The sequence below is a fragment of the Calonectris borealis genome, chromosome 13, assembly GCF_964195595.1.
Source record: "Calonectris borealis chromosome 13, bCalBor7.hap1.2, whole genome shotgun sequence".
Lineage (NCBI taxonomy): Eukaryota > Metazoa > Chordata > Aves > Procellariiformes > Procellariidae > Calonectris > Calonectris borealis.
Window position 1 is genome coordinate 8742993 of NC_134324.1, and position 13408 is coordinate 8756400.

Genomic DNA, 13408 nt, shown 5'->3' on the forward strand with positions numbered 1-13408 from the left:
GAAGGGGTCAACTTCCTCGTACCCTGATACTTACAGCGCAGGCTCAGCCAGGCTGGGCCACATTGCACCAACAGCAACAAGGGCAGGAGAACTGAAAACCCTTCACCTTGGAGTGGCTTCAAATTCACAACTGTTTTTTTTGGCACCGCATCACACGGGCACTCGCTGTCCATGCTCCAGGACAGTCTGGAGACGTGCTCCAGGACAAGCCAAGGAGAAGACACCCACTGGAGGGGGGGTGAGGAGGCCCACAAGCACCCGCTCACTTGTAAGATGGGGCCGTGGTGCAGCCTTCTAAGACACCTTGCTCTGGTCCTGTGTTATCATACATTTCCTCTGCTGAAACAGATGCCATTTAACTTTCCCCTTTGCCCAGACTTAGTTTGTGGCCAGAGTTGACTTCAGCCGCCATTCATGTTAATATTTTGCAAATCAGCCCATCATGTCTCTCGTTAAAGTCCTGTTCATTTAACGACCACACGTCACCCTGTTCAGCCAGGCTCTTTGCCCCTCTGCTTTTGCAGGGAAGTTGGAGCCCTTGCCAGACTAGGAAACCATTCGCACTGACCCTACTGAACTTGCCTTGGCTGCTCTTTCCCAAACTGACGTCCAAGAGACTAAGGACTCGGGCAAAACCAGAGAAGTCAGGCAGACTTCCAGAAGAGCCTGGAGCCCTGATAAAGGAGTATTTTGCCAGTCATGTCCCTCTTCTTCCCTCCACACTCAGGAGTAAGGGACTCCCAGCTCAGCAATTCCAGAGCCTCAATGCACAGCAGCCAAATGTGAAGTCCTCCTCAGAGGCCACGTGCCCTAAGAGGAGCAGAGATCGGCAGAGTCTCGCAAGTTCATTTACCACAAAAAAAAATTGATTATAAAAGCAACCTGATTTTTTTTTGTTTTGTTTTGTTGCAGTTCCTTGCTGCTTCTCCTCCCAAGGGCATCTTTCACCAATCTGAGCACCTCAACAGCACTTCACTCATATGCCAGTTTAAGCCAGCACTCATCCAGCTCAATTTCTCTACACTTATTAAGACAGCAAATAAAGCACCTGTGTGCAACGTCTCCACAACACCGTGGGACACACAAGGCCAGAGCAGCCCACGTTTCCCCACCACCGTGCAAGGCCTGGGTGCACTCTGCCTTTCAGTCCAGAAGCTGTTTTGATGCTTTGAGCCCCACTGCTGTCTCACCCCGTGCTGCAGGCCCACGCACTTGTGCTTTCCCCTTTTTTTGGCGTATATCAAAAATTGCTCTTTTCATTCAGCAGAAACATTGCAAAAGCACACACATCTCAGGGTGACAAGAGCTCTCTGAAGTCTCCACCAGCGCTTTCTGCATATTTTTGCCCCCTGAGCTGCACAGCAATTTCCACTGAGAATAAGTGTTGTCAATTCAATTTCTAATAATGGCATTAAAATGTATGAGCCATTTCTCTGGAGTTAGGGATAATATTTTCAAAGTGCCTGTGTGATACATGAATGTAAATCTCATTTTTCATAAAGTGATAAGGATCCCAGGTCTCCCTGGAAATCATGTCAGATCAGAGCTGGGCAAGGTCTACACTAAAAAGCATTCTCCATGGGGTCGGTTAGAAAACATTGATTCTTTTTTTTTTTTTTTAAAAAAAAAAGAAGGAACAAATATCTTTAAATCTTTCATCAGAGTTAAGATTCCATTTCAGCCAAAACCAGAGAGACCCAGCCCAGAACGGCTCTCAGCCCATGGGCAGGAGCCCAGCCCTGGTTTGCGGCATCCCAGCTGAGTGTCCTCATCTGCAGGATGGAGGCTGTTTCGGAGATGGGGGAAGGGGAATTCTCCTCCCCACAACAGCCTCCCACTCTAGTTATTGGGTAACCGAGCAAAATTTCAGTTGCTTTTGCGTCTTTGGAAATACTAAGATCAGTAGACTAATACTTAGCAAGAGACAGTTCAGCCCAAAGCAGTATGGAGAGGCTTTGGGTTATTTAAGCTGCTAAATTTAATTTGCCTCCCATTTGCTGAAACAGCAGATACCTCCACAGGGATGGGCCAGGGTGCTCGGAAGCAAGAGAAGGTCCCCTCACCTCTCCCATGCTCCCACTGAGGGTCTCATAGCAGCACTGCATGTTACAGCATTTCTATCAGTGCTCACTCCTGGAACAATGGGCAAAGTCTATGGGCTGTTACATTTATTAAACACAAACCTTGGAATAAGAAAAATAAGATACTTAGAAGAGTGCTTGATTTTAAACATAGAAATAAACCAACTGGAGTTGGTACAACCACTTATGTGTTTGATTAAGCCATCCTCTGCTCTGTGGCTGGATCCAGGCCCAAAATATGATTTTGTTTTCTTTTTCAAGTAGTAGTGAGACAATAAATTCAGGGACAACGAGTAACACAGTCTGCAAAGAGAAACAGCCCTTCTCAATACAATTGCTGCTAGCTGTCAAACTACTGTGCAAATCAAACTATTAGAGGATCGGTTCCATGTGACAAAAAAGCAGCGCTAATTGCACACAAGTGCCAGAGAAAACTGTCAAAAAGCTAAAGCAGATGTGAAACAGTGGCTTGCTTTCTTTTAAAACCAGCTTGTGCAGCCGCATTGCATGAGAGCCCACAAGCACCCGTGTCCCGCTGGGAATGCTGCAGGACAATGGGGAAAGGGTGAGGCTTCCAAATCATCGAGGACTTTTCCTGCAATAGCAAGGACTCTACTGTCCCTTTGATAAAGTTACATCTCTCGAGCCAAATTGTCTTCTCAGCTGTGCTAGAGCAAGCCCAGTACAAGCCTTGCCTGCTTTATGGCCAGTGTTGAGCAAGGTTAGACTTGGTCCTGGCCAAGTCTAGGATCTGCAAAGTACAGCAGTGTTTTTAGTTGCCCAGAGACAGCCAAAAAGCAAACACGCCTTGATACCAAGTAGGTGAAACACTGGGGTGGGGACACACTGCTGGGGGAGGACATGGGGAAGAGAGACATGCAGGCCTGCAGGGATGCCTGTCCCACTCCCAAACACTAACGCCCACTGCTCGGCCCCATAATAAAGAGGCGACATAAAGGAGTATCGAACACCACGTGCAAACAATTCACGCACACGTTAGAAATGCTGTGCCTCATCTCCAAAGAACTGCTGAAAGCAAAAGATAAAATGCCACGGAGCAGGTCATTAGCTGCCTGCCAGCTCAGCTATGGGCAATATGGGGGATACGGTGGAAGGAGCTGCACTACACAGCAGAGTCATGCGGACTCTAAAAGGCAGATGCGTGCAGGTGATTTCACGCCTCCTTCACCCAAATCTCACTTAGTTATAACTCCTCACATTAAAATCACCTTCTTTCAAATGCCGACCTACTCGAAGTATTAGGGTTCATGAAGCCCTTCCCTAGAGCTGATGGCTGAACGCACTGGTGGCTGCAACAGAGCTGCCCATGATGCTGAGGGACTTGGTCATGTCACCAAAGCATTTCCCACACGGCTCCAGAGAGGAGCTGGAAAAAATCCACCCACAGGCCTGGAAGGGACTTGAAAGAACACAGGGACAGATCACTCCATGCTTGTAAAATTATTATAAGAGACTTCCAAAATACAAAAATACCCCTGCTGAAACCAATGCCCTTTATTATAGATGCAACCTTCATCCCTTGCTCCAGAAAACCATGAGGCTAATCCAAAAAAAGATTGCATTTTTGCATCATGTGAGTGGGTTCATGGATTACATTCCAGGGGCTCAGCTTTTGTCTGCCTTTGCGCTGTTAATAATTGTTATCTGTTTTCAGTTACTGGTAACTATGTCTTAAAAGATTCGGTGAAATCCATCAGTGGGCCTCTGGTAAGTGGCTTATGCACTGCTTCATCAAGACAGCTACCAGGCGATACGCTGATGTATTCCTACATCGTTTCATGTGTTTGATAACTCAACAATGGGGAGCAAAAACCAAGAAAAGGGAGCAGCAGAGACCATTGCCACACCTTTGTCAGCCTCCCCCGTGCAGCATCCTAGTGCAGAGGGACAGGCAGTACTTCCTCCTACAGACAGACTTCTTTAGTTAAAAATTGTATTTCTTCAGAAAATGTGAATTCATTGAATGCAAGTACATCTGGAAACATCTCCACCTTAGCAGAGAAAGGTGCAGGATGCTATCAGAGCTCTGCCTGGACCCCTTCTGGCTGGGGGTCTCTGCCAAAGAGACCAAGTGCAGCACAGCCTCCCTGCCCTGCGAGAGCCCCCTCCAGCCTCAACGTCCATCACCCAGCTCTCGGCTCTGCAGCAGAGAGCAAGAAAGCCATCTCTCTGCTTGCAGCGGCTGCTCCCACACTGCCCGCTGTGCCCTGGCAGGAGGTGACCCCAGTGGCTGTCCAAGTGCAGGTCCTCGTGACACCTAGTGTCGCCTGCGGGCTTATTCCTGGGAGCAACTGCAGGGATGGACAGTCACAGAAAGCTGCCAAACCCTGCCACTAGCATCAGCCCTTCAAAAGTCAAATCCTGATCTGCTTAAACTAGAGACACTTCAGGGTGAAATAATGGCAGAGCCCAAATTTTCAAGATCCTGCCCGAGGTGTGTTGCAGAAGAGGGTGAGGTTTTTCCAAGTCCTTGCTCCAGCCCTTGGAGCAGCAGCAGGGGAGAGGCTCTGCCCATCAGATACACCTATCTAACTAGCTGGTTAAAGCTAGCCCCTATCTACAAAGTCAAGCATCTCAGTTTTCCCTACAATCCTTGCACAGGGAGAGGTTTCCAAGATAGTGGAAATGGCAGAGGAGGCCACCTCTGCAGCACCTTAACCCACGCCCGGGGTTCTCCAGCCCACAGACCCACCAGAAACGTCATCGCCACACTTCCAGGAATTGTAAAAGCTCAGGCTCAGCAACCAGCCTCACGCACCATCCACTGCACAATCTTATTTACAAGGCAAAAGCTCTCTGGCAAAACAGCTCGCACAGCATCCAAATGTCGGTGGAGCAGACAGCGTTACTGGCGCTGGCTCCCTTTCCATCCGGCTGCTCCAGCTCAGGCACCGACGTTGCTCAGAGGATGAGCTCATCGCTATTTCAGGTTGAATTTGCACTTGGCAATCTCCCTGGTAACCAAAACAAATTACTCAATTGGTTTATAACAGATTTATTGGTTGTTTGTTTCAGTGTCTAGCGAAGTACGCAGAGAGCTTCACCACATTATAGCACCGACACCGCCTGGGGTATAAGAGCGCGGAGGACTGTATTTACAGCCATTGCTATGGAGATGGGCTGCGCTAGCACTGGAGGTCAGAGGGAAAGCTGACTTCAGGCCTGACCCCAGTGAGATGAAACTGAGAAAAGGAGGTGCGAGGCATGGCCCTTGCTCACACATAGCGCAGGTGACTCCGCATGGTAGCCCCCTGCCATCCCAGACACCAGAGAGGTGTTATAGCCTCCTCCAGCATATCAGAGTAACCAGGGAGATGCTGTTTGCCATCCTTTCCAGCCAGAAATAAAAAAAAATTTCCTTGGAACAGGTATTGGGAGGGTCTGACAGTAGCATATCAACTAACACCAGCCATCATCAGCTTCATTTCACATGTCAGGACTATGAGGACACAGGACAGTTATAGGACTTGCTGCCTGTTTATGCTCTCAGGCAGGAATTTCTTCCCATTCATCATCACATGTATCAGCACAAAAGGCACTGAAGCCAGGGAAGCAGGACTAACCCCAGGGTATTTGCCTGCTCTGATCTGCAAGGTATAGAGTGCTTGAAAGAGATCAGCGGTGTCTGTTTTTCTGTCACACCTAGACCTGAGCCAAGAAACAGCTCAGAATTTGCTCTTACATTTAACAAAGGGTTTGGGTTTGGTTTTTTTTTTTTACTGAACGTGTTTTTGCAAGAAAGAAAAACTCTACCCTGACCAGCTCAATCCAGGCAGCTGAAATGTTGGTCAAGATATGTCATCCGTGGCTAAGCCCCCAGTCCAGCCTTCTGAAACGAAAGCAGGCAGGTTGTGTCCCCTACCCACTGCAAGAAGCCCATCCCACCACAGAGACAGATCCAGAGTCAAAGTTTCCACCTTCAGCTAAAAATCATTATGGTGATAATGGTATAAAAGATAGGGGAAGATTATGGCAAGAGGTGGACGACATGCTCATGTATCCCACAAAGCAAATCCAGACAGAACTAAAGATTTGCATCCCCACTAAGCGCCTTTGAGCCACTGCGGGGTGAACGTGGGCTGCTCTCCCATCCTGCTCCGATGCCGTCACCTGGGCCATTTCCAGAGGCAGCACTGAAATATGTTATACATCAAGTGGCATTTACCTGGCAGGCTGTCCCGGAAGGGAAGCGTGACTGGCTTTCAGTCGGCAAAGCAAGGGTAGATAGGAAACAGTATTTGCATGTGTTGAGTGAAATATATAGCTCTGTGTATTTTTAAAGTGAGATGAGACGAGAGAGAGACAGAGAGAGAGAGAGAGAGAGAGATTCTTGCACCCTGGACTGCTCATTACTGCCTCTCCTACAGTACTGTCGGAAGTAAGACCACATCAAGACAACGCTTAGAGATCACCAGGGAATTTTTAAGTGGAAGCAAATCAGTAGGAATTACTCAGATTTCTGAACGAGGACCACACAGCCCTGTGCTTCTGGAGGTGCTGTCTGTGTTTGCATTCCCTCGAACCACCGACTGCCCTGCGGTTAATGCTGTACTAAAGAGCAGGACACGGTGCCAGGCCCCCAGGATGCTTTCAGGATCCTAACACTGCCTCCGCGGGCTGTTCATCTGAACAGACGTCAGCCAGAACAACTCATCCAGCCCGTCCACTGGATTGGGTAAGTCATGCTAGAAGAATCTCTGTAGTACCCAGCAGCAGCGTGAGTGCACACAGCTGTCCCAGGGCAGCACGTCTTCTGGGATGCAGGCAGTCCTGGGGATGACACACCTACGGGGTATTTTAAAGAGCTCTTTGCTATGCCAGTTCAATGAGAAGAGGGGCAAACCAAGAGGCACAGAACAAAGTGGAAAAGGCTTGAGAGTCCACAAATGAGATGATAAGACAGAAGCTGGAAAGGCAGGCAGGCAGTGCCTCAGAAGTGACTAATTCCAAACCTTTGCTCCAATGTTTATTATAGAAAAGAGCAGATAAGAAAGGCGGCTGATGGTAACAACTGCCACAGGCAGCCAGTCCCAAGTTAAACAAATAGCAAATGCCTTGCAAGTAGCCTGCCAAGTCAGAATGGTTCCCACAACTTGGGGCATTTCTTTAAAAGAAAGTACATTATTTTCTCCCACCCCAGCATCCTATCAGCAGTGAGGGAGCTATATTTAGGGTGGTTTCATAGTTACTCTTAAGGGGATCTTTGGTCAGAGACCACTGGAAGCACATGAAAACTGAATATTCCCAAATGAAGGCATTGGGGAAGAGCCGGGAGCCAATTCTGTGCAGGAAAGCCAAGTAGCAACCACTGTGGGCTGGACCAGCCATGAGTTTAGTGTGATGAACCACTTCTATTTTTCTTAGCAAAGGAAGAAAGGCACATCCAGCACACTGGTTCATAAGACAGAGTTTCAGAGGATTGAGTGGATTTTTCACTGTCTCTGGCCAAGCAAAACAGTGGAGAGCAATTCTTGCTCTGCCAGAAACTCCAAGTCCTCTGCTGCTTAGACACTGGTGTAACACAAGAATCCTCACATACTGGGGCAGCTGCTTCAGCATTAAAGCTAGCTTGAAGCAAAATAGGTGGATTATACATCTCTGTACCAACCGTGCCTCCCAACAGGAGTCCCTTGGCGTATCTAGTACATGCAATTGCTTGTTAACAGTAGTCTCTTAAGCCCATTATTTCAGTAGATAGACACCACTGGAGCCAGCCATCATTTGATTTGAAGCTCCTCCTATCTCAAAGCATCATAAAGCATGAAGGTCTCTGATGTCTCGAAGACAAATGGGAAGATTTTCCAGGAGGGAAAGATTTCTTTTTTTTTTTTTTTTTTTTTTAAGCTATTTCTCCTGTTCTTCCTCCCCATCTACATCACAGCAGAGGCATCAAAACAGACTCATTTCACTGTAGCTCTGCAGTTCAACAAGTAAACTGGGTCTGAAACGTTTTGGTTCAAATTATTAAACTTCAAGCTCTACCTGTCAGGCAGCCTCCTGGAGGCAGGTTTTTGTCTCCTCTTTTCCACTCTGCTCTGGTTTTTCCTTTCCAGGGGTGGAAAGATAGTAGAAACAAGGAAGCCAAAAAGCCACCCTGCAGTGCTTGTTCCCAGAAGGAATAGTTTTTTTCCTGTTCTTCATTAGAGGTCTGGGTGACAACTGGTATTCTGCATTTGATCCCAACAGACCACAAATGCAGCCGTGTCGCACCACTTTTAATCCCTCACAGTTAACGGCTGTTGACTGCCTACTCATGTGCCAAACAGCAGGCTCTGCCAAGCAGGAGGAAGAGAGAGATGCATCCTGAACTACATCAATCACTAGGGTCACCTCAAGGAACAAAAAAAGATCAGGCACATCTGTGGAATGAGCGGGTCTTCTGAAAACACCAATTTGAAGTCAAGAGGTTTTGAATTTCCTATTTACAAAAATAATGCAATTCTGTAACAGCATCCAGACCAAAATTATAACTCTGCCTCAAAGTTTCCAGTTAGGCACACAGCAAAATACCAGCCCTTCCACCCTGGGCTGCAGCTCTGTCATTGTCGGGAACCCTGTCCTGGCTCTCCAACCTTTTCCAGGGCACTCTTTAATTAGGTCTTTTTTGAAAGAGTGCTTCCTCAGGACCCTGTCTATCCCATTCCAGCATGGCTATAATGCAATCCTTGCCCTGCTTTTGAATAGCTCCAAAGCCCTAAATGTCATTTTAGCCCTCTCCTGCCATAGGGGACAAACCCTATTTGCCATCTCTTCAGAGGGAGATGAAAAAGCTGGAGAAGCACAAGAGCATCCATCCATCCGTCCCCCAGACAACACCGCTCCCTCTTGCTCTGACAGTGGGAATTTGCTCTGGCAGCATTCTTGGCACCACACACGCCTGAATCACTCTGAAAGTATCAAGGGCCAAATCCTGCTTCGGTATATGCTGCAGGGACATGCAGGGACAGTGAAGCCAAGAAGGCTTTTTTGTGGCTTTCCACATACCAGCTTGGAGCAGAGCAAAGCCTTTGCAGGAAATTCTTCATGCAGCAAAATGAGTCAATCTCTGGTAGGAGATTTTTGGCTACAGGCCTGGGGAGGGTGAGCATGTGGTATGCACAGCACCTGCATCCCCTGGGACTGAGGGTAAAAAGCTGGGACAGGGCTCTGTTTTCCTGCCACCCTTCCCATCTTTGCACCCTGCCTGTTTTGCAGGGCTCAGCAGCACCCAGGCTCAGCAGCAGCCACCCGTGGGCTCCCTCCCAGCATGAAGACCTCATTTTAGCCCAACTTGGTGACTGCCTCTGACACCGCAGGACTACTTCCCTGCACTGGGCAACTCATAATCCTTCTTTAAGGGACTTTATTCCACCAATTCACACATTGTTTCAGAGCCCAAGTTTCCGCAGTGTTTTTGCTGAGTCTGCAGGCTCCCTTTGGACACAGGCGGAGGGTCAGCGGGGGAAATGCTCATCACAGACCAGCCTCAGCCTCTCGGCTCCGACTCCCACAGAAGTCAGCTGGGGTGACATCCCCAGAGCTGGCTCTGGGCTGCCCATCTACAAAAAGCCCCAGGCAAAGCACATCTGGCAGTTGAAACACGTGGGGCTACATCCTGTCTCTGAACCCCAGGGAAGCCCCAGTGCCTTTGCTCCTACAGCCAGCCAAGTGGCTGCAAACAGTGTTTTTACTGGACCCAGGGATAAAACAACTGAAGCCAGAATATATGGCACAGTGCTTTTAAAACCATGCTGCAGAAGTGGAAGCATGCATTTATCTAAATAGCATTTAATACTTTAGAGTCCTAGTGTCTCAAGAGCCATCTGCTTAAAACTCCTCTCCAAATCAGGGTATCTAAATGAAACATGAGGTCTCTTTCTTCCTCCCACACACCCTCTGCCAAAATCAGACATGAAACGACTCATCTCAGACATTTCTGCTTTGTTACTCTCCTTGTCTGCATCTTCTGCAATAAAGAAACGAAAAAAAAGATTTCTCAATGAATCAAGCTGAAGTATTTTGACTTACAATGCATTTTTAATTATAAAATCACAGGTCAGGTCTGGGAAGGTTATTGTATAGACATTATTTCCATTACCTTCTCAAGCAAAAGTGATCCCACATAGCTAAAGTTACAGAATCACATCTAACATCTCAGCTTTGCTACCTTGGCACTCCTACACGCAGAGCGTAAGGTGACGATGGCTGGGGACCACGAGGGTGAGAGGCGGGCACCGGCTGCATGGCTCAGCCCTCCCCACATCTGCTGGTGACACCTGCACCCCAGAGGAAGCCTGGCACCAGCCAGCCAGAACTTGCCCACTGCTCTCCAGGAAGCTGCTCTGATTTAGGAGCATACCCAAAGCCTGAGCAAACTTCGCACATTGCTGGTGGTGAGGCTTACCTTGCTGCATTTAACACCACTGGGACTTCAGGTCTAAGCAGCACCATGAAAAGGGAAAGTGCTAAACATAAGCTGGACTGGATCGTCTCATCAGCAAAGATCAGAGGAATTTTACAAGGTTCTTTAAGGAATTGACACCTAAATCCCCCCAGTGCATCCCCTAGAGGGGGAATGAACTTAAAAGGACATCATTCACACACGCTACTGTTGAAGGGACAATATTATTCCTGGCTCACATCATTAGTTTTCTCCACTGAAGCACTGGAAGTTTCAGCCATGTCCCAGCTCCCACCCAGTGCTAGGAGCTGTATGTCTTGACAGCAAGTACATGTTTCCAAGATGGAAATGGGAAGGTGATGACAGCCGTGGTACCCAAACTGCACCAAAGGAGCACAAGTTTCCACCGGCATGCACAAAGCACAGAAAGGGCCATGGAATATCCTCTAACATGGAACTACTCTCTTTTCACGTAGGTATTACGCAAGAGGAAACAAATTGCTTCCTGGGGGCAAGGAAGGCAGTTACTTAAAGCTTTTGTTATATCCTAGTGCAACGGGTATGGACTGTAAGTCATATTCACGGGATATGGGCTTAGATCAGAGATAAAGTGCATCCTACAGCATCGTTCCCCTATTCATGGATGCGAACAGGGACCTGACACGGCTCCCACCAGCTGCTTCGTACCATATGTCTGGCTCTTCCATGCATGGTACATTCGATGGAAAGGCTGCTTCCAGAATAAAGGCCAGTCAAGATGGGCTGGAGAGTGTTTATTTTCAAGTGTTTGAGTACCCTAAACATTGTCTCCTTTTGAAGAGCTGCCATTATTTACATCCAGGCAGAGAATTATACCAGCATACATGGAGGCAAGCCATCGTTCACAGTTGGGAATAACTTCTCCTGTTAGAAACATTCAAGAGCCCAATCCTACAGACCTCCCCCAGCCAAAACTCCCCAAGAGCAGTGCAAGTCAGAAACCAGCTGTAAAACCCCAGCCCTGAACTGGTTCCTCAGAGCCACAGTCCAAAATCTGAGCAATTAACTTTCTTTTGCACTGAGCTCCTGGGGGGGGCGGGTTGCACTTGTGGTGTTAGCTCCGAAACACGTAACCCACATTTTTCTAGCAGGTGTTAGCCAAGAATGAGTTTTTAATATACTGAGCCCTTTAAGGAGAAATTAAGAACTGGTTTGTATTCAAGAATGCTGTACTGGGAGGAAAAAAAAAGAAAAGAGGAGGGTGTTGTCACTGAAGTGAAGTATGTGGGTGCTTTTATCATTAAAAAAGAAAGTTTCCATTTTAAAGCCATATTTGGTTGCTTGATCAGCTATTTGCTTTGTATATCATGGCTTAAGAATTTAATCAGTTTCCTTTCCGAAGTTTTTGTTGTTGTTATTTAAAAAAAAAAAAACAAAAAACACTTTTCCTCTCAAAACAAGGTAAAAGACTAATTGGTAGGTGGATTGTTTTAATCATTTTCCCCCCTTTCATGTGCTAGAGTTCAGTGATTTAAAAAGCAGCCACATCCATTTCTAAACCACAGACTAGCTCCTGCTTACACAATACAAACTGGACCAGAGTCACGCGCCTTAACTTATCTTTTGCCTAGTTGCTAAAGAAAAGATTAATGACAGAAACACCTATCTTGCAAACACATGGGCAAATTGTTTCACTCATACAAGTGATTCCACAAATCTAGACAGATACAGGGGTGCAGTATTTGTATAAAGACAAAGGTGTTTGCATTCATTCACATGGGGACAGCTACAAATGTGGCTCGTCAGAAACTCTGCAACTGCCCGATATTCCATAATATAAAAAGAAAGAAAGAGGAAGATGTGATAATTATTTGGTAAAACCTTGCACTTCCCTATTCCCCAATTCTGTTACTGCCAGCCTGCTTCCACAATTCAGAGGGTATCAGTCCTCACTTTCCAATAGCATCACATCACCTGAGAGCCCACGGAACAGCCACTGCTTTAGCTATTTACTCCCCAGCTGTCATTAAAAGCTTTAAACAGGCACATCTGATCACCTGCCTAGGAAACCACAGGGCTGTACCACTGCAAACACTCCCTAAACACCCACTTGGCTGGGAAGCAAAGAGAAAAGCTATATTTATACCCCAGTGGCTGCCTGTACTTTCAAAGCCGCCCCCTTCCAGGAGGGAATACGTGTATCAGAAAAAGAGGATGCAAGAGAAATCAGAAGCAAGAATTTAGATAAATTCCACCCCCAAAACACCCCATAAAACAGAGGCAGTTTCTGAAGTTAACTCGGTGATCCATGAAGAAACTGCTTGCTAGAAAGAGTGTTTTAGAAGTACATTATACACCCACAGACTTCCCATTTCCCCCAGCCCTGCTCTCACAAACCCTTCCCCAGCAGAGCAGTCACAAGGCAGAGAAAAGACCTAGCACAAGCCCTGAAGTGCGAAGATCTGCGAAGCAAGGGATGCTGAAACGCTCCCTGCCCCGCTCAGCAAGATGATGCTCGAGAGGGAGAGACAGAGGCATGTGCTTACTGGCTGCCGGAGAGCCCGGGAGCTGCTGCGAGGCGGCTGCTGCCTGGAGGAGAGAAGGGATGGGCTGAACTCTGCGTGCGGCTGTGCACAGCACCTCGGCAATGGGATGGACGTGGGAGCTCTGCGGTCCAGGACCGTGCCTCCAGCCTCGCAGAGGCAGCGCGGCTGGGCTGGGGTGTCCGGCTGGCGGGACAGCGGCTGCTTTGCCACTTATAGCAGGGAGGTGCGTTGCAAAAAAAAAAAAAAAAAAAAATTAATTCAGCCAATAGCACTGTTCTTGCCTGGGGAGCAGCTGGAGGGGGGGAACAGCCTGCTCCTCCCAGGGCCTCTGCACGGTCCACGGGGGGGAAAACCCAACCAGTGACGGCATTTTGCCAGCATAGCCGTTCCCCTGCTTCCCC

The 13408-nt window shown here is 47.8% G+C and overlaps 1 protein-coding gene across 2 annotated transcripts in view; it reads right to left on the reverse strand.

Moving 5' to 3' along the window:
* The window catches only part of FHL1 (four and a half LIM domains 1), a 33134-nt gene extending 19966 nt beyond the window's left edge, over nt 1-13168 (reverse strand). For both annotated transcript variants that reach the window (XM_075162022.1, XM_075162021.1), the window contains exon 1: nt 13008-13168. The gene's annotated coding sequence lies outside the window, so the exon portion shown is untranslated. The remainder of the gene's footprint in view (nt 1-13007) is intronic.
* Nucleotides 13169-13408: the final 240 nt, after the last annotated feature.